The sequence below is a fragment of the Cryptomeria japonica genome, chromosome 3, assembly GCF_030272615.1.
Source record: "Cryptomeria japonica chromosome 3, Sugi_1.0, whole genome shotgun sequence".
In the NCBI taxonomy this organism is placed as follows: Eukaryota; Viridiplantae; Streptophyta; class Pinopsida; order Cupressales; family Cupressaceae; genus Cryptomeria; species Cryptomeria japonica.
Window position 1 is genome coordinate 67,108,863 of NC_081407.1, and position 23,451 is coordinate 67,132,313.

Below are 23,451 nucleotides of genomic sequence, written 5' to 3' on the forward strand. Positions count from 1 at the left end.
CAGAAGCCGATGACACCTCCATAAATCAGCCATATAGTGCACCTTTACACATTGAAGCCTTCATACACAAACATCGAATAAAACAAGTCCTGATAGATGGAGGAGCAGGTCTGAACATTTGTACATTGAGCGCTATTAAACAATTGGGATATTCTGATAAAGCTGTGAATTCTACAAACAAAATTACCATCAAAGCATATGATAATGAAGAGAGTTCATCCAAGGGCACAGTCACCTTACCTCTCAGAGTTGGGCCAGTTACAAAGGATGTGGTTTGTCAAGTCCTAGATCTAGATCTCACATACAACATACTCTTGGGACGTCCATGGATTCATGAGATGAGTGTTGTCCCTTCTACATATCATTGATGTATCAAGTTTCCACACAATGGAGTTGAAGTGACCGTCAAAGCGGATCCAATCCATTCATATATTGCAACAATCTGCAACCTAGATCAGAAATAACAATCCCAGTCAATCGACAAGTTGTTCCTTCTTCAGCATATGTGGATCCAGAATCCTTGAAAGCTTCTACGTCAAAACAAACAGAGCTAAAAGAAAAATTCAAGATTAAAGACATGGGATGTGGTGAGTATATCTTTCATGTTGATCAACTCCCACTATCTCCTAAGACATTCAATCAACAGGAACAATCTACAAACAATTTGAAATGCCAAGAAATTGGGTATGAACCACCTAGTGTTGTGGCTACTAAGTCTGAATGCAAATCTCCTCTAGTGATGCAAGCAACTCTTGATATCAATAGTCCTCAGAGTGGTTCCAATGAAGAATCTATTGAGCGTATCACCAGCCCTCTTGAGAACTCACATAGCTTTACCATATCATCCACTCATTCCATTTCCACTCCACTTCTAGACTTGGATCAACAAGAATCACAAAAGCCCTTAGTCATTAGGGATCAAGAATCAAGCTTTGAAAAGAAAAATATAAAAGTCAATAATAAAGAAAAGTCCTTTAGTCCAAATCAAAATCAAAAGCTACTGGAATCCACAAAAATCAAGGTCAAGGATAAAAATCCTATGAAAGAAAAAGAGCGAGAGTTGATCTCCTCTAATATCAAAATAACTGGGGGAAAAAGTTCTAAAATTTCAAGTAAAAAAGAGCACTTGTTGATCCTAAGTCTCCATCATGCTATCCTACTTTCACTTCTTTTCACAATCATAAGCCTTCATAACTCAGCCACTTGTTTCGCACATCCTTTCCCTTCCGGCGATACATCATGGACCTTTAATGGAGCTTCCTCGAGGGACTTTGTTATCAAGGATGCCCAAACTTTTTTAGGTAACACGCATACGGGCCTGTGTAGTCCACACATTAGTAATTCTATCTCAGTTCCCTTCTCAAGGAAGACAGTCACTCGAGTTACATATCATTCAGTCAAGGAACGTCACAGTTACAATCACAAGGTAAAGCCTCGTACATTTGAGGTAGGTGACTTGGTTCTCAGAGAAAACCCAAAAAATCAGCAAGACAGAGAGAAGAAAGGCAAGTTCGAACCAAATTGGCTTGGTCCTTACATCATTACAACAGCATATGGATTTGGGGCATATCAGCTCTCAACTACAAAAGGTGAACCTTTGGAGGATCCTATCAACAGCATGCACCTTCGCAGGTTTTACACATAGCTCTTTAGAGTATCCTAATTCAAAAAAAAAATATACAAAAAAATTCAAAAATTTCAAAAATACAAAAAAATTTATAAAACAAAAAAATCGTTACTTGGTGAAAACCTGGCAAACAGGCGCCTTGTGACAACAAAAAAAAAACATTGAAAAATCAAAAAAAGTAAAGAGAAATAATTTCGTCCAACGGTGAAAACCACTTCGGTGGCGCCCTAGGCAAGTACCATGGTGAAAACTGGGTCACCAATGCCATGTGTAGAGACATTGCTCCTCCCTCCTTCAGGATTCTCTTTCATCACTTCACTTTGCACACACTCACGACCAATTCATCCATAATAAACTTACACATTCCCATCATGGCTTGTTATTGATCTACCTAAGATTGGTTAGCCATCCATAATAAATCAGCTCCTATCTGTGGCTAAGGCAAATCCTACGTCTAGTGATGGGTGTGGAACTAAGATCATCACGTGTTTTGAGGAGTATGGTTTCTTCCACTTTTCTTCAGTCTATCCACGCATAATCCGCAATAAAGCAACATTTGCATCGCAAATCCGTAATAAAGTTTCTTCTTCTCCGCAATAAAGTATTAGTTTCATGGATTCAGTCAATTTCAGATGAGACACAACAACAATGGGCTTCAACAAATCAAATCTTTCAATAGACTCAGACAACATATGGTTCAGTGCTATCTATCCTTTTTGTGAAAAGTAAACATTGTGACCACAATCAAATAAGACTTCTACAAGTGACAAGAGACACTAAACTTGAGGACCACAGTGGATGTTGGTGTCGAGTCTTGGTTTTATTTTGATTTTATCTTTTTGGTGACATGTCTTTTAGCTTTTCCAGGATGTCTCTGACTAGAGATTTTATCTCCAGGATGTCTTTGACTAGAAAGGCGAGGATGGGGTATCGTCACTTATTTTTCTTTATTGTCTGTGGATTGTCTCTTAGTAATGCTATGACTTGTCCAAGGATATGAGGACATTATGAGTCTAGTATGAACTGGGGCATTCCTTGTTTGCAACTATCTTATCTCCATGCAAACAAGTACAATGACTTTCTGGGTCAAACATATGCCTCGATTGTCATAACCTAGTTTGCCATAATAAAGCTCAATGATGATAACGCACAAGAAGCTCTTTCACTTTCATATCTTTTGTCTTCCATCCCCCTTTCTTGATTGACTTCCATTGTCCTTCTTGAGTCCGCATAGCCTACTATCACATGATTGAGTATAATGACACACCAAAAACATTTGCATTTCATGTAGTTGCACCTGCATTACCACATATAAGCATTTCATACATACATATAGATATCACAACTGCATCACATCCTGCACACAACACATATTAGCACATTTTATATTTGCATTATCATATTCATCTGCATCACATACATTCACATTTGCATCATGCATACACATATAAAACATAAAAGAACAAAAAATAATAATATATTGCATTGCATCATATACATATTTGCATCCATATCATAAGCATCACATAAGAACATCTCATCACATAGGTACACATGCATATAGCTACTGCAAAGATGAATCATCTCATATATATAATCATAAGTGTCATGATACAATGATGTCAAAATACATATGGCTACAAAATCACCCGAAGGTGTCTACATCATCATACAAAATGGTACAAAACTAATACATAAGAACCCACTAATCACTCCTCCTAGCACTACTAGTAGTGCTAATCCTGTCTGTGTCATCGTGTCCCATGCCACGTGTCCAGCCCTCATCTCCAATACCGGATCCTGGAACACTTGTCTAAGGGCATCCCTGTCTCTGTCTCGATCGTACGGAATCAGCTCCCCATCGATCGATATCCGCAGAATCCTGTATACATCATCCAGGATGACTGTCATCTCCCCCATTGGCAAATGAAAAGTGCAAGCCTCGGAGTGCCACCTCTCCGCTAGTGCAGTCAGAAATCCCATGTTCGCCCGAAACTCAGGCACATACAGAATATGTCTCAATCCCATAGCCTCAATCGTAGCTCGGTCCTCGGCTGTCAACTTAGGTCGCAACCTCTGGGTTGATGGGAATCTCTCCCGTGACTCCAGCATAGGCAAATACTCCTGCAGTCACACAAATCAATCATCTCAGTCCTAGTGACACTCACTGTTCATCACAAAGTGTTGCTTCTATCCTAGTAATACTCCTTGTTCATCACAAAGTACTACGTGTTTGGCACTCCCTGTTCATCACAAAGTGTTGCTCACATTTGCACTCACTATTCATCACAAAGTGTTGCTCATATTTTAGTACTCCCTGTTCATCACAAAGTACTATATCTTGGTACTCACTGTTCATCACAAAGTGCCTTGATCTATCCTATCCTAGGGCCTCTGCTTGAGTGAATCCTCTTGAGAAGTTTCCTAATTGGCAACGTATGTTCTATCACAGAATTGTCAATCCTAGCCCTATTTGCTATCCTAGTTTTCCATAGAGGACCTGCTTGAGTGTATCCTCTCAGCAACTTATCCAATCGACAGCGTATGTTCATCACAGAACTGCCGATTTGACCTAGAAGACACAAATTCACATTTTTGGACACAAACGCGCTTTCCTGACATAAACGTGCATTTATTACATTACCTAGCATGCATTAATGACAACAATAAATGCATCAAAGTACAAGGAGGTTTTGTGGTACTTACTGGCTCTCTTACCTCTGTTGGCCTCTGAAATCGGCGAACGTAATCGAATCTGTCAATCAATGCCATCGCTGCTGACTACTGCTGCTCTATTTTCTCTCTGCACTCTGATCTCTTGGATGTGTGGATGACAATGAGGATGTGTTCCCCCGTGGTTTATCTTATAGACTACCCTAGCCCTCGTTTCCCGAGTCAGTCTTCATTATCTCGTCACTTTGTCACTCTATCCTATCTGGTCAGTCCATTCTAGCCTTTCTTTCTTATCGAGAGATTGTCTGTGGTCTTTTCACACATTTTCATCCAATCTCTCGAGGGGGCATATCATTCCCATCTTGGGGCAACTCTGTATCAGTTCATCTTATCTTCTTTGAAACAACGCGACAAGCTGCATTGTCTCAAAGAGGGGCAAAATGTAGACACCTAAAATTGTCATGTCTAATTAAATAAATATCTTTATTTATTTAATTATTTTAAGCCTAATTCTTCTATTAATTAAATAAATCTTTATTTATTTAATTCATTCATTTATCCTCTTCTAGCCTTATTTCTCATTTAAATAAATACATTTATTTATTTAAATTATCCTTTTCCTAAATTAAATAAATATCTTATTTATTTAATTGATCTCACTTCTATTAATTAAATAAATCTTTATTTAATTAATTAATTCATTGACCTTTTATACCTATGACACATGTCATTCATCTCTTAATTCATACACTACCTACCCCTTTCATTATTTTATTATTTCTTTTACCTACCCTCTAATCATAGCCGACCTCCTTTTACACCTCTCAATCTTATCCCTCCATTTCATATAGTGTCTTCTATATAAGGAGATGCTTCCTTCATTATCAAACCCCCCATTGACTACTTGACTACAGTACACTTTTGAACATATGCGATCCTACTTGTAACCACATTCCGTTCTTTGTTGAGCTCTTGTGCACATAAAATCTGAGAGCAAATATATCAAGAAAGATCAATGGAGATAGGAAGAATGGAGATCCAAACCCTATTGGACATGTGATGGTATAATCTTTGTGATTTCATTTGATTTGCATTGTCTTAGGTAATCTTCATATGTTATGGTGGATCTTTGTTGTTGTTGTTAGGCTAGGGTTTTGTGGTTGAATTCATTTAGCCTTTCAATATCGTTATTATTGTTATCCATTTTCACCATAAACAGGTGAGCCTGGGGTTCCTGGAGACGTTCCGTAGGATATTTCAAACTTTACTTTGTGAGGCCAATGTTGTTGTTGATGTAAATGGAATTAGATCTGATAATATTGTTCTTTTTAGATCAATAAGACAGGGTTGCCCACTTGCCCCGGCTTTATTTGTGTTGGTTGTTGATGCTATGTACTCTATGTTCTTAAGGATCGCAATATGACCCCCAGAGTCAAAGGCATCTCTCTCCCTAATAAAGAGGAAATTATCAATGTTCAGTTTGTTGATGATACAACTATCCTGCTTGTCTTGGAAGAGGAGAACCTATCCTCTCTGCTGCACAACATTGAAATCTTCTACAAGGCTTCAAGCAGTAAAATTGCTCTCCATAAATCAACCTTGTTGGGATGGACCGACTCCCCCCCTAACTGGTTGTCTAAATTTAACTTGGAATGGGGGGGTCGAACCTAAGCACTAGATATCTAGGTATCCCTTTCTCTGTCTCCCCGAATCTGAAAGAAATGTGGGAGTGGTTTAGGAATCAGGTGGATAAAAAACTGAATAAATGGAACAGGAACTTCCTGTCCCTGGCAGGTTGATTTCAGGTCTGTCAAAAAATCTTGTCTTCATACAACATCTATTGCTCCTCAGCCTGGCTATTTAGTAACTACCAGTTCAATTATCTTAAAAAAAAAATCAGGAAATTCCTATGGTCGGATGGGAAGGGGAATAGGAAACAACATGTTATAAAATGGGATTGGTGTGTTAGATCTAAGATGCAGGGAGGCATGGGCCTCAAAGACCTCAAAATTCAAGGCATTGCCTTGGCTCCCAAGTGGATTTTTAAAGCCCTTGATGGCAATGAACCTTGGAAAATTTTGATCAGACACAATATACAATGCTCCCTCCCTAAAAAGGCAAATAAATGGAGGAACTTGCCCATGTGGGACTTGATTGCTGGAAATTTTGAGATCTCTCTCGCAGGCTCAGAGGTCTTTAAGTCCATATGGAGAGCTTAGAACCATGTCAAACAATTCATTAGTAACAGTGGTATTGTTGATAATAAGGGTACTCTTAACTTGGGGAGATCTATATGGTGGAATACTCTGCATAATGGGAAGCAACTGGCCTACCTTCAAGGGTGTTCTGCCTTGAAATGGCACAACTTAGGTCTTGTTACTTTTGAACACATCTTGAAAGACATTTCTCTGATTTCTTGGGATGCTCTCAGTTCGGCCTTCAACCTCCCCATCTCCCAAGCCATAACCTACAATATCCTCAAGAATGCACTCGACCCCATCCTCTCCTCATCTTCCCCTCCTACGCTCTCCCCAATTTCTTCCCTTTGTTGGGTTCACGGCTCTCCCCTCCCTCTAATGAAAGCCAAACTTGTCTACTCCTCCCTTGCTAATTCCAAAGATATCCTAACTCATGTCAATAAGGTTTGGAACCTCACCTGGGATTCTAAAAAGTGGCATGCTGATCTCTTGAGATTCTGGTCTACTCTGACGGAACCAAAAAAGAAGTTCTTTGCCTGGAAACTTCTGCTTCACAAGCTCCCTCTTAAAGACAATAATGGCAACCCCTTATTGTGTAGATTGTGTCATCTCCCTGAATCTGTGCTACATATTTTTTTTTAGTGCCATTTCGCCAAAGAGGTGTGGAAATTGTTTGGTCTTTCAATTGATACTAAATGTCTTACTATTGATGAGGTGGTACTTGGTTATATTAAAGGTGGCAAGAAATGTGCTAATCTCTTTTCGTCTGTTCTCTCCTTGGAAATTATTTGGATCATTTGGAAATCTAGGAATGATGATGTGTTTATTGGCAAGGGTAGATACCTCATTGAGTCTCTTAGGAGACTCATTATTTACCTTGTTGCTATGCAGGTCACAGTGGTTCCCCGCCTTGATGAGGGAAATTTTGACAGATGGTTGAACTATGGCGCAACATATGTCTTCATCAGGGAGTTGTCACATGGCTTTACCTGGGACTGAATGGGAAGTAATAAGACACACTTTGAGTAGGCACTAATGAAATTTATGCAAGAAATGGAGGCAAGACAACAAAGAGAGGACTTCATTCAGATGGAACTGGAAGGACTGCCTACCCACCCCTATAGAGACTAGTTCATTGAGGGACATGTTCAAGTGTGGTGCAAGGGCGAATTGGGATGGACTGCATGGCTCCCCCCTTTGGGAGATAATTCTGATCCTAACTCCACCTTCCTCTTTAGCTAGTTGATAAGTTGTTTCTTTTATGATATGCTGCTATATGGGACTTCCAATTCTGTAATTTTGTAAATTTTAGGATATAATCTGTATTATTCTGATGCTTCATCTGTAATCTGTATGTAATGGTCACATGATATGGCTTGTGGGCTTTCCAGCCATGGTTTTATTGATACTATGAGTCCTATCTCTTAGATGGTTGTGTGTTTTCCAGTCAGGACCTTTGAATTTGTAATGCTTCTCTATGATACTTATTACAAAAATAATTACAAAATGATTTTACAAATAAAACCTTTCAGATCCCAGATTGATGTCGGCTCCACTAAAGTGTTGGATGTCGATGCCGGTGTCGATGATGACCCTAAATATTCTGTCAGTGTATGCCTTCAATGCCAGTATCTGTCGGTGTATGCCTCCAATATCGGTATCTACCGGTATATGCCTTAAATAGAATATTGTTGCCATCAATGACAACATACGGATCCAATGAGTGTCAATTGCCAACAGATAGCACCTTAACTCCTTTCTTATGTGCCAACAACAAACCATGTATTAATGTCACATATTCTATCATATTATTAGTGTGTGCAAATTAGAGCCTATAAGTAGAAAAAAAGACTTTCCTTTGGGATTTGTTAATTCAACCCCTTCTCTACATCCTTTCTTACTCTTTGATCCATCAAATCATAGCTTTCATATATCTTTTTCTTATTATGTTGAGTCTCAAGTTAATTTCTTTTCTTTGAAATTGGGGAGCAAGTTTTCTCTTTTTCTGCTTGTTTAGGTTGTTGGAGCTACTCATTACTAACATGGATTTCCCACTAATCATCTACTTCAATTATTGAATCTCCTATTGGGATAGCATGTGACTCTTATTGAGATCGTCTAAGCTTCTTCCCATGAACTACCCTTAGGCTCACTGGTTTGGTCATCTAGCTTACATTTTGGGACACGTTCTTCACCTTACTCTTTAAGCAATTGGATCCTAACTCGTTCCATTGCATCTTTCCAAGTGGGTCAAGTGAATTTAGAGTTTTCTTGAAGGTGAATGGGACACCACCTTATAAGTATCAATACTAACGGTTCCATCAACCATCTCAATTATCTTAGGTTAGTAGCCATCCCATTCATGAATTCCTTGAATCATCATCAATGAGCCAAAACTCATGTAATCCCAAGACTTGACTCCCTTGTAGATCACATCTTCTTTATGGATGAATCCCATAATTTGGTCAAGCTTGTAGACCCCTGAATCAACCTCAATGAAATTATGAATTTCATTTTGTGCACTGTATTCCATTATCATGTGCTTCATCTTTAATTCAACATCTATCTTAATTTTATTGTTAAATCCCCCTCATGGTAACCACAATTGAGTAAAATCAGTAAAGAACCACCCTCTTAAATATTTTGTCCATTCCCAACTCAATAGCATTTCATATAATTTGGGGATATCTACTACATGTATATCAATATACTCTTATATTCTTGGGTCAGCCACTAGTTGGATATGTATGTTCTTAAGGACACCTATCACTTTTAATCTGATTTATTAAGTTGTTTGACAACCCGATTGGTAGGGTGGGGAGTCAAGCTAAGCTTTTGACATATAGAATATGGCATGACATTGGAAGAAGCTCTTAAATCTATCAGGAAATTGTGTAGATTCTTCCCAAATATTTGCACACTTAAGATAAATAGAGGTACTTTAGATTTATATTTGAACATAGTTGAATCTCAACCACATTAACGTTGGACACTTGCTTTTGTGATGCATGAGCTAAGATGCTGCCTTTGAAAGGTTCTAATGATTTGATCAAGGCCTCCCTTTGAGTCGGGCAAATTTTGTAGAACATCGAACATGGACATATTGGATTTAGTTCTCTTTAATTCATCTACTGCACTATATTTGTTCAAAGAAACCATCTAAGGCTTAACCATTAGAGTATATTATGAATTGTATGCAGTTGCATCTGATCCCTTGGGTGCTACAAGAGCATTACTTTCTTGGGGATTAGGCAGAGTCAAGTGGGCTCTCAAAGGGTCACCATTAGTTTACAATTCTCTCATACTCCTTAGGTTATAGTTATTGCAATTTTAGTTTTTAAACACACGCACTTCAACACATTATCAAGCATATTTTCCCTTTGAAAGGGAATAAAAACTCTTCTTCCTCCTTTTCTATGGTTGGATCAACTTTTCCCATAAATAAGTAGGAATCAATCATCATAGTTTCAGAGGCTTGGAAGGTTGTGCTTGGTTGGGTTGCATGATTTCAATGGGTGTTTACATCTCTCCATAGTGAATCTCTAGGTGATTGAATGTCTCGTGCAACCTACATCTATTAGCTACCAAATTAGCATTAAACAAATCACATAAATTTGCTATTTTGTTGCTTGAAAGCGCTATTCTGACTATGTTTCAAGGATTCTTTTCAAATCTTTCAACAAGTTGTTGGATTTTTGTTCATTTTTAGATGATGATTTTCTTCAATTTTTTACCATTTTGAACATGTCATAGACATAGAAGACACAATGTTTTGAAAAACAAAATGCATAAGCAAGTACAAATCCTATGGTAGGCTAAGACAATAATTGTTGAATCTCACATGGGGTTTCCCCCGAGGCTACGCTATTCAAAGTGGATATTTAGATGCTTGACCCCATTAGCTCCACCCTTGGCACTCACTTCTCTGGGGCATCCAAGCACCAGTTTCCATGAAAACTCCCCATGGAAAACTTTATATCTCTACTAAGAACCATATGTGTGTGAGCCGCTTCAGAGGTACGACCTCCTATGCCAACAATTAGAAGGATTTTGGCAACTAGTACAAGTGCTTTTTAGTAAAGGCTTCTGGTCATGTGGCCATACATGCGGCACTTTCAGCTCTATAAATACAGAAGGTTCCCAGCCTATAGAGGTTACGCTCCATAGGGTTTATGGGGAAACATAGTGTCAGTATGAACTTATCAGCACATGTTGCTTGTGACTTTCGTCACAAACACGATTTATTTAGAGTAGATTGGAAGGAATCGGTATTAGCCCATTTCCACTTTGGGTCATTCCCTTCTCACTAGCCTCCTCAAGGCATCTCGGGAAGGCAGGCCCTCTAAAGGTTATACATAAAAGAAAATAGGTCTAGTTTTTTTATCACCGTATGAGGGTGAGAGAATACTTACCTACTACTTCATCAAGCACGGAAAACACAAGTTTATTTTAGCCTTCTAAAATCTATCTGCAACTACTTTAAAGAAGTCACTCAAAATGCAAGTTGCATGCTGTCAATTTATCCCCTTAGTTAAGCTAAATGAGCAAGATATAATGTGTTACTTTCCAAAATAGAGCTCTAAATTAACTAGGTGAGGAAATGCATGAAATTTTCTTAAAAAGAATCCTGCACATAGACATGTCAGTAGTTTGAAAATTTTAGTTATTGGACATTTGGACCTGCAAGAAAATTTTATCAGTTGCAAATAAAAGCGCTATCCTAAAAAATGCGTTGTCTTTCACCTCAAAAGCACTAACCTAAAGGACAAAAGCGCTAACTTGAAATACAAAAGCGCTGCTTTGCGGACTAAGAAATGAGAATTCACTGATAAAAAAATTAACCAAATTGACAAATGCGTTAAATTGAAGGACAAAAGCGTTGTTTTGAAGATTAAATGCATTGATTTACAAACAAAAGCACTAACCTAAATGACAAATGTGCTAACCTGAAAGAAAAAAGCACTAACCTATCAAATAAAGGCATTGTCAGAACTCACATAGGCATGAATCTGTATTACAAGTGCGTTAAATTTGCTTTGTGAGAATTAGATAGGATATTAGAAAGAATATGCGAGGCTCTGAGCCCCACAGTGGGCGCCAAAATGTGTTGACTTGAATTTCATCATCAGAATACTACCTGCAACATGTTAGTTTCACAAGATACAAAGGAAATGCTACAAGAAATCCAAACTCAACCAATGAAACTAAATGAAATGAATATTAAAATAAAAATACTATTTTTACCTTCATGATTTAAGTCTCATTGTGTCCTAACTCCATTGTTCCTGGTTGCAGATGGTGTGCTCTCAGACAAGCACTGATAGCTTACAAAATGGCATATGAAGAATGGACTGATAACTGATAGTTAACTGATACTATGATATGCAATACTAAATGATTATGCTAAATTGCTTCAAGATTAAAACTCACGGATTTAGCTTGAAAACTCACATGAAGACTAACTCTTTCTCAACTCAAACTCCTAATTTTATAGACTTTGAGAGGATAAGATGATGTGGCCTGGATCAATGGTCATGATCAGATCTGTAGATTTGGATGGCTGTGAGCAAAGGTGAAGGTTGAGAGAAAGGGGGAAGGAGAAGACAAGTGTCACTCATCTCACCTTGACTGAGTTGCTGACTGAGGGAATCTAGGGATGGTTGGAGAAGATTTAGGCATGAGAGGACAAGTGGACTCAAGTCCTTCCTAAGATGTAGGGATGTTGGAGGGAATATAGAAGAAAATTTAAGAAATATGTATACGTACACAATATTTCATTAAATTTGGAGGTTGGAGATAAATGATGAATTAATGTTTAAGAAATATTAATATCTTTAGCCACATGATTGATGAGTTGGCAAAGGAAAGATGAAGTGGAGATGGAAGGATAAATTGGAAAAGATTAAATAATTAAGAATTATTTAATATTTGAGACTATAGGATAGAATAATAACCATTAGATATTAGATATTCAAATGATTGGAGGAAATAATTAAATATTTAGATATTTAATTAATTGATCTGAAGAATAATTAAATATTAGATATTTAATTAATTAGAGGAATATGATAGATGAATCAATTAATAAAATATTTCAATTAAATTAATTAATAGAAAGACACGAAATGAATTAAATAAATTAATCTTTTCAAATTAACTTTTTAATAGAAGAATAATTATTAAATAAATATTTATTTAATCGCTCATTGCCTAGAAAAGTGTCTTTTTAATTGCCTCTAATTCATAGGCCAAATGTGAACTTTTTCTTTGTTGTGATCAACTTCTTGTTGAAAAAACATAGTCGTGGGGGCTCGCGACCTAGGTATGTTAGCATTGGGGCTGGTGCAACTAATTGAGATAAAGACACTAGATTCAACAAAGGTGTGTGATTGGTTATTGTATGATTTATTTTAGGGATGGGATATCCCAAACCGAGAATTCCTAATGAAGATACAACCCCAAAATTACTTTCTCCTTTAGGATCCATTTGTCAAGCAATGACTATGGCCTAATTGTAAACCTTTTGTAAGGTGTTAATCTAATCTTCAAGAAAACTCTTGATGAACAAGATAGTGAGGGGATCCAAAGAATTCAATTACACTTGATTTGTAGCTACTTTTAGGATGATGTAGTGCAACCTATAGAATTTGTGGTTAAAGATGGTTATTGACTCATTAGAATCTCTTTAGGTGGAGACAAATTGATGGTACATGACTGCATGGTCAGTCTAAATTTTGAACTAACCTAGGAACTTGTCCTCTAATTCTCACCATGATGTAATTGAATTGTGTGACAAGTTGAGGTACCAACTATACGTTAACTCCCCCAATGAATAAGGGAATATCCTACAAACTACATCTTAGTGTGCAATATCCTTATGATTGCAGATTTCCTTGAATATCTTAACATGTTCCCCAACTACTCTAGACTCCCCATATACAAACTTGGGACATAATTTATCTTGGTTCTTTGGTAGTTCATGTAATGGTTAAGTTAGGCCAAGGGTCAAACTCAAAAAATTGGTGAAAAAGAACATGTGTGCACTATGTTGAGCAACATTAGCTACAACTTGGGGTGGAGATTTTGCGATAACTGGGCCTTGGTGATCTATTAAAGGAGTTGGCATAGATAAAGTCTCTCCTCTAGATTTTCCTTTATTGATCCTTGGTTTTTGATGTTGGGATAATTATAAGAACTCTCCCTTTTTGAGTGTGGACCGAAGAATTCTCTTGTACCACTTAGGTGAGAAAGACACTATATTTTATAGCTTGATATGCTTCAAGCCCTCCTTCTAGCACCAATTTTCTTGACTACGGTATTAGCATAGACAACAACAAGAGGTCTAATATGGATCTCCTCTCTTGAAAAGTGAGTTTTCCTGCTAATCTATCTCGCACAACTAAGTTCTAGCCTTTCGTAACTTTGGAGTAAGAAATATCACTTTTTAAGAGAGGAGATCCATCTCGGACCTCCTTCCATTGTCCATGCCAACATCACAGTCAACACTACTTAGTAATCCCTATGTGATATTACATTCTTAGTATTTGCATAAAAGCAATTATTTCATTCGTTGAATATAAAAAATTAACAAAATAATTAGTGCAAGAAAAATGCAATTGGAGAAAGCAACAACCCTTGGTCATTTTATTTAGAATAAATATCGTATTACAAATTAGATATGATCACATTGAAGCATGAATTTCATATAAGCTTCGATTGAACTATATATTGTTTATATAAAGAATTATCTATAGACCTTACACAACATATTATTAAGGAAAACTTCTAACAAAGTACCTATCCCAAATATAAATCTTGAAATCATTTACAATGAGGCTCATATTCCCTTAAATATAATTAGAGAGTATGCAAGCTCATTAGCCAATTCACATGTGTCACATGTTATACATGATGAACGCATTTTTGTTAGAATAGAATGGTACAATGACTTATACAAAATAATTCCATCTTACATTTTTGGAGCCAAAAAGTAGTTGAAACTCTTAGAGAAAAAAGTGACTCCAAATTTCTAATGAAGATGAACTTGAATTCGAGACATTAGATCAATAACTTCATAGTGTTGATGTAGGCAAAATTTGATGACCGATTGAAGACCTAGTATAACATTTATTTATTATATTTTTCCAATCCTGTGAAAGGAACTTGTTGGTTCCCAAATCAACATATCCCCAAACCCTAAAGACTCAGCCACATTCCTATCAATACGTTCAAGGTTGGATTTGGCCAATGAACAAGGTTCAGTTCTGAGACTGAACACTTCTACACTTTTGGCTCTGCAAAACTAAAGCGGATAGACCTCAACAATGCCTTAGGATATTAAACAAACAATCAAGTTGGCATTGTTGTATTTAAGCAGATGTCTCAATGAAAATATACCAAGGAAACCATCAGCACATTGGATTTTGGTTGCAATTTTGGTTTTTTGACCTTCACTCAGCTATTGAGACTGATTTAAAACTAACTCTATTCCTAATCCTATAAACTATAATGAATAGAAATGTAAAGTGTTTTGAACTAGATGATTCTAAACAAATTTAAGAAGAGGGACCAATGTGTATCTTAGGGTAAATAGAGTCCAACCTTCAGATGTTTTAAGAACTTGCCACAATATACATTCACTTAGCTACACTTAAACGTTTTATGACTTGCATATCATGTTCATGAAAATTATTATAGGTTAAATAACATTCCATACATACACATTGCAATAATTCTAGAGCAAATTTTAACCCTGTGATTTGAAGAGACCCATTCATCAGAACTACACATTCTTACCTAGAGAAGACAAATTTAAATGCCATTAGCACACAATTAATATAAAAAGTACACAAAGGAATGACAAAACCTGCAAATGATCTTCTTTTATTGATATTCAAAATAGTTGATACATCATGACAGAGAACATTTGTAGAAAGCAAATGTTTTATCTTTTTGTTAGGATTTTTTTTATCTCAACCTTGAATTTACACAAGGTTACTATTTATAGTAAGTTTTAATTTGAGCATGAAATGGTGCACAATTATCCTAGAAGCTTCTGGTTGGTTAGATAAGCATGTCGGTAAAGTTTCGTCACAAGATCACAACTAGTTTTGAAGATATTAAAGTTTTCATTTTGGAGGGGTGCAATTAAAGGTTTAAACTTAATTTTGAGGACTTTAGACACTCCAAAATTCCCTAAAAAGTGGGCATAAATGGCATAGTAGTTTATGAGGCAATAAAGCACTTCGCAAGCTTTCTGACACTTTAAACGGTTTGTCAATCAGACACACGGTTCACATGTTATGGCCTCCAGAAGTTTGTACTCCTGAAATAGTAAATATAATTTGTATCAGACACATAAATGAGTTGTAAAAGGGAGGGACACGTGTTGATGTGTGTTTTAACACATCATAGGACATCTAGAAGGGAGATAAGGTTGGCTACACCTTATTTGGTGGTTTTAGCCCATGGTTTTGTAATATCGTTTGACGGTTTCTTGTATTTTATCTCCTATTTATGAGGTGCGTGAGATAGAGGTTGTGTGTAAGAGTCTTATGGCTATTGAGTTACCTCTAAATCTTTCATTAGTGGCACTCCTATGAAGATCTGTCTCTGCAAGTATATTGTAATTCTTTATTACTAAATAATATATTGGGTGGCTTTTGCAGTGTGGGGTTTTTCTCCCGAAAGGGTTTTCCCCATGTAAATCACTATGTTATGGTTTCAATGTTATTATATCTATTTCTGTTTTCTTTAACTATTGTGATGATTGGAAATTTTTTTGCATTAACCTCCTCTCAAAGTTAGTGTATGAAGTTAATCCACTACTTAACTTCCTTAAAAGTGGTATCAGAGCTTTATTAGCTTTGGTTTCAGTTGTGGGTTGTTTGTTTTTTTGAACTAATCAAGATTTGAGTGGGAGCTTGTGCAGAAGACACTTTTTGATCTTGTTGCAGGAATTTTTAGATGGCAAGTTCGCCAGGGAAAATAGAGGTGGAGAAATTTAATGAAACAAATTTTGAGATGTGGAAACTGAAGATGGAAGTTTTGTTAATAGATTGAGATATGTGGGATGTTGTTGATATGAATGTCCAAAGGCCCTCAGATCCTACTGCGATGACTCAGTATGATGTTATGGACCTTAGATCAAACTTCTTTACTTACAAGGCCTCATCCCAATCTGACTTGTTTTGGTAAATAATTAAATGGAAAATTAAAGAATAACACCTAAACTTAAAATCTTTGTTTTTATTCTTGGCCTCTATCATGTATTCAGTAAGTATCTGGGTTAGCCCATAGTCTTCTCCCAAAATCTGACACAAGGCATAATATGTCTTCACAAAATAGTCCTTAAAAAGTGTAATACCAAAAGACTCAAAGTCCATGAGGTAGCTCCACCTCCCCTTGTACATCCTCTTCAAAAAATGTGGCAATGCCTGCTCCCTAATGACCCTCTTCTTTGAAGCATATTCTGTTAGTAGTCTCCTCTTATCAATTCTCCTAAGAGCACTCTTGTCCAAGTCAAAACATTGAATTATAGATTCCTTGGTGACATCTAGCAGGCAGTATCCACTAGCCATTCCAACTGTCATGCTTAGTGGATGGTAATGTTTTGATAGATATTTGATGAACATGTGTTCTACAAATGTTGGCATTATTGGATGAATTGATTATGTGTTGCATTGATGTCAACACTAGCTGTTATGGTTGGTTACCGACAGACAGGTTTTGGCTACCAGTAGAAGATCTAGTGTTACCGACAAAAGAGACTATATGTTGGACACTTCCGGCATGTTTGGATCTATGGAATATGTTTGGTTACATGTGGTATGTGCTCTTGGAGCATGTTTTGGTCAGTTGGTATTGACTTGGTAATCGGATTCTATCATACACTCTAGTAAACCCTTACCGGTATTGGTTTAAGGCTCTACCGGCAGAGCTTTCACTGAGGAATCTTGACATGAGGCATAATTGGTGTTGGTGCAGCTTCTAGATGGATTTCAGGATGCTGAAGATGTTCTTTGATCGTTCTTTAACTGCTTGAAGACATTGCTTTGGCGTGGTGGACCCAGAATAGGTCTGGTACCTATCTAGGTTATGGACCGGTATCATGTTAACGTGTACTCTACACGTTACCGGGATGTTTCGGGATGATTTATGGATTTATTATTGTTGTTTTGGTCTTAAGCTGACATGGCATATCAATGTAATATGAATTTATGTAATGATCTTATTGTAATATCTTTTAGGTGGCCGACCTAATTGGTTTAGGCCTTGGGGTTTGTATAAAATGATGTAAGATCTCATTGTAGATAGTGGCAAGTGTGGCATGGGAATGGAATTAGTGTTCATGGTCTTGGAATGCAATATCATATGCGAAGGAGATTTGGTTGATCATAGGTGATCGAATTGGAATTAAGGAAGAGGTCAAAGGTCTCCAATATTGAGCTTAACCGAGACTGTAATCAGGCATGATAGATGTTATTTATGGCAGTTCACTCTATTGGATTGTAGTCCATTTATCTTGAGATGGTTATTGCCTCTCTATATTCAGTGAGACTCTTTTGTAATGAGCAGTAAGCTCTAGGTAGTGTGCCTTTCTGCATGTGCAGACCCCTCATTGTATCACATACTTTCTGCAGAAGTATCATTTGACTGTGGGTAGGCTTCCCACCATGGTTTTTCCCTTTTCGGGTTTTCCACGTACAAATCATGGTTTTATATGGTATGATTTCTTTGCATTGGTTATCTATTTAATTGTTAAGCTGTATTGTTTACCGGCATTTGTATGTGTGTTATCGGTACTTGATCTGTTTAAAGGTTATTAAGTGGATTAAAAGTTATAATCTGTTAAAAACTTATTCAACCTCCCCCCCCCTCTCAGTTGTTCATCAGTTATCCTAAAAATTGGTATCAGAGCTTTGGTCCTCTTTTGCAGAAGCTTAACCGCTTGAGGTAGATCCTATGGCACCTAACACTTCTAATCCACCGGCAACTATTTTCAAAAGAGAAATCCCTAAGCTTGACGGAAAAAATTATGGGATATGGAAAATTTGAATCGAGACTCATCTTAGATGTCTTGGCAAGGATATTTGGGAGATCACTGAGAAAGGAAATACACCTTATGATCCCGCATCTGGCAATCGTTCTCCTACAGACTTGGATAAGAATATTAAAAATGATTACAGAGCTAGAGAAGCCCTCTTGTGTGCACCTACTGATCAGTAGATCATGGGATTAACTGATAAATCATCAGCTAAGGTTATGTGGGATAAATTTCAAACTCTGAATGAAGGTGATCCTATTGTCAAAATTGCTAAATTTGATGGTTACTGGGTAAGATATGAAAACTTGAAGATGGAAAATAATGAAAGAATTGTTGTGTTTATCGAAAGAGTAAATGAGATTGTTATGGGAATTCAATGTTGTGGAGGATTTCTGAGTGAAGATGAAATAGTTTCCAAACTCTTCAAAGCCCTTCCACAGGCTTACAAGATGAAAGCAACTGCAATTAATGAGTTGAGAACAATGGCAAATTCTTTGGTTAACAAAGACATTCTGATTAGGAAATTATTTGCTTTTGAGCTTGAAGAATTTGGATCTTCTGGAGCTGTAATGTTTGAACCTGTTTTTCATGCGTCATCATCATCATCTACCAACAAAAGTGATTGGAAAGTTTTATATGCAAAAGAATTGGAAGACATGAGGAAAGAAGATGAAGAATTTGAGCAACTGTTATTTGCTAGAAGAGTACCTAAAGGTCTGATAGGAAGTAAGTATGAAGGAAAAGCACCTTTTAAATGTTTATCATGTAATAAGATTGGTCATTTTGCATCTAGATGTCCTGAAAGGAATGCAAGGTTTGAGGAAAGAGTTAAGAAATCATTTAAGCCTAACCAGAACAGATATAGATTCAACAAAAGTAAACAATGCTACATAGCAGATGAGGAAGGAGTAATTGATGACTCTGGAGATGAACCGACAGAAGACTCTGCTAGTGGATCCGACAATGGAAAGGAATGGGTGTTTTATGATTTAAAGGGAGATGAACCAAAACGGGCTATCAAAAATGAAGAAAAGGCCCTAACAGCAAAAGTTGAAGATAAGGATGAATGGGCAATTGATAGTGGATGCTCACATCATATGACTGGAGATAAAAGGAAATTTATGTCCCTAGAAGAATACAATGGCAGTCAAGTCAGATTTGGAGATGACAAAGCATGTACGATCAAAGGTAGAGGTATTATTTCTTTGGATGGTAAGCATAATACTGATAATGTCTATTATGTAGAAGGTTTAAAGCATAATCTTTTGAGTGTTGGTCAATTGGTGGACAAGGGTTTCCAACTTCAGTTTAAAGAGAGAAAATGCAAAATTATTAACAAGACTGGTTTGGAGATTGCAACCGGTATTCAAACTGGAGTTAATATCTTTCACTTGAACACTGGTAATAAGACATGTTTGATTGCTCATATTGATGAGAGTTGGTTATGGCATAAGAGGTTGTGTCATGTTAATTTTTATTGTATTGTTGAGATCCGTTCAACTAAGGCAGTTAGAGATATACCTAATATTATGAAGCCCCATAATCCGATATGTAAGGAATGTCAATTGGGAAAACAAGTTAGAAGTTCTTTTAAGAGCATACATGATAAATCTAATGATGTACTTGATTTGATCCACACTGACTTATGTGGTCCAGGAAAGACTAGAAGATTTCAAGGAGATAGGTATTTCATGCTGATTATTGATGACTATTCTAGCATGATGTGGGTGACTTTTCTAAGGGAGAAGTCTGAAGCTTTTGAGAAATTCAAGATCTTTAAAGAAAAGGTTGAAACAGAAACTGGATTGAAAATAAAATGTCTAAGATCAGATCATGGCGGTGAGTTCACTTCTCATGAATTTAACAGTTATTGTGAAACAAATGGAATCAGGAGACAGTTATCTGCACCTCGGACTCCTCAGCAGAATGGAGTAGTGGAAAGAAAGAACAAAACCATTTTGGATGGAGCAAGATCTATGATGATGGAAGCCAAATTGCCTCATATCTAGTAGAGAGAAGAAGTGAGTACAACAGTCTATACATTCAACAGAGTTCACATCAAAGGTGAAACCAGTAAGACCCCTTATGAATTATGGTTTGGACATACACCTACTATTAAGTATTTCAGAATTTTTGGAAGTAAATGCTATATCAAAAGAGATGATTCAATTGGAAAGTTTGATCCTAGATGTGATGAAGGGATATTTCTTGGTTATTCAATTCAAAGCAAAGCATATAGATGTTATAACAAAATATTGCAGAGAATTATGGAGAGTGCTAATATGAAAGTGGATGAGCAATACATAAATCATTCTATATCATATAACAGGGAACCAACAGTGGAAATGATAATAACTGAACTGACAATGCCTCAACCAGTACAGGAAACTGAGACAGTTACACCAACATAATCAAAAAATTCAACTGTGACTGATGATTAGAGCAGTGAACCCGAAGTTCAGAAGACACCAAGGTATGTAAGATTAAATCATTCTGAAGATCAAATTATTGGAGATAGCAACAAAGGAGTTATGACAAGAAGAAAACTGGCAAATGAAGAGGTATGTCTTATTTCTCAAGTTGAACCGGCAACTGTTATTGAAGCTTGTAAGGATAAACATTCGTTAAAGATTAGCTCAGATAGAGAAAAATGAGATTTGGTCTTTAGTTCCCCGGCCTAAAAATAAGAATGTTATTAGAACTAAATGGTTTTTTAGGAATAAACTGAATCAGGATGGTAAAGTTATAAGAAATAAGGCTAGATTGGTTTGTAAAGGATATTCTTAAATGGAAGGAATTGATTATGGTGAGACATTTGCACTTGTAGCTAGAATTGAATTTGTTAGACTATTTCTTGTTTATGCAGCTTATAAGAACTATAAGGTTTATCAAATGGATGTTAAATGTGCATTTTTGAATGGTGAACTTGAAGAAGAAGTATACATTGAGCAACCTAATGGATTTTCACTGACAGATGATAAAGATATAGTTTTTAGATTGAAGAAAGCTTTATATGGATTGAAACAGACTCCTAGAGCTTGGTATGCAAGATTGGATAAATATCTTTTGAAGCTTGGTTTTACTAAAGGCAATGTTGATAGTAATTTATATTATAAGATCATTGATAATGATATTTTGATTATTCAAGTATTTGTTGATGATATCATTTTTTGAGGAGAAGGTAAATTGTGTATGGAATTTGCTAACAATATGAAGAATGAATTTGAAATGTGCATGATTGGTGAGATGAGATTTTTCTTAGGTTTGCAGATTACTCAAACTGACAAAGACATTTTTATCTGTCAAACTAAGTGTAGTCACATAAATTTGTCCATTTTAATTAAATGAATATTTGTTATTTATTTGATTAAAAACCCACTAGCCATCAGTTAATTAAATTAATATTTAATTAATTCATCTTCAAACATTCTCCTATTAATTAAATAAATTATTCAATTTTAATTAATTCATTAAACCAAATTCACAATCAATTAAATGAATAAATCCTATTTATTCAATTTCATCCCCTTTCCTCTTTTAAATAAATTAAATAAAACATTTATTTAAATCATTAAAATCCACCCCACTTGCATTCTCCTAAAAATGCAACTTGCATCTATATGTTGAAATAAATGAATTTTATTTTAATAAAAATCCTATTTTCCCTCACCCACCAAACCCACTTGCAATCCTAAACCCTCTTTAGACTTATCTCCTAACAGAGATTGAGATTCCTAACAGGATCTGTTCTGGTAAAGAACATTGTAAGACCTTAACCGGTCTGGTTTCTATTCTGCAGATAGTGACTTGTGAGTTCCATCTCACCGTGGTTTTTCCCAGTTGGGTTTCCACGTCAAATATCTTGTGTTATGGTTGTATTGCTTTTGTGGGTGAATGCTTTATTCGCATTTTGGTTTGCATGTGTGATAACCAGTTTGACTGTTAGACTGCTTTACCAGTTTATCTCTAGACTGTGTAAGTGTTTTAGTGCAGTGATTTTTGGCATACTAATTCACCCCCCCTCTTAGTATTCATCATTAATAGCATCTAAATATTAGTTTGTTCACACTTGCATAGCATTTTAGAATAATCATTTGTCAATCTTGAACCTCCATAAGGCATCCATAGTGCAAAAAGCTGCTGAGAGCTACACTAAATTGGAACTTGGAGAGGAGAGGAACAAGGAAGGAGAAGCTACCAGCATGGTAGAGAGAATATGTAAATGTTTAGTTACTTTTTGTAGATTCCTTAAGCTTTATATTTGTTTAGTAGTGTCTTTCTTGATATGCTTACTTAGGATAGTATTCAATCTTTGATTTGCTAACACTAATGACTAACTCTTGTCTCTTGTGTTTCCTTCTGTGTGTTTAGCTATCAAAACGGTTTTTACTAATCCCTCCATTTTGCAGAGCATCATTTGGTGAACCCGAAATGAATCGAACACGCAACCTTCTAATAAAAAAAAATTAACTTGTTTGACTGTTTTAATTGACACATAGGTCGCGCTTTAGCGCTTTTGTTCGTGTTTTAGCGCTATCAAAATTTGGTCTTTTAGCGCTATTGTCCCAAATTTAGCACTATTATCCCTAGTATAGAGCTTTTGACTATTAAGTAGCGCTTTTGTCCCTGTTTTAGCGCTGTTGACTTTCTGTATAAATAAACTCTTTTAGCACTTTTGTAATTACTGTCATGCTTTTGTGTTAAGTAGCGCTTCTGTTTTCACACAGAGTAGCGCTATTGTACCAGAGCGTTGTAAAAAATACCTTGTAACCGAAAACCCAAAATTTTTAGGCTTGTGGAATCCCCCTAGACATGCGCATTTTTCTAACTTATTCTCTTTTATGCAGGTTTTGACTAACCCCTACAATAGAAATTTTAGTGATTTTTAGCTTAGGAAGTAAATTTGT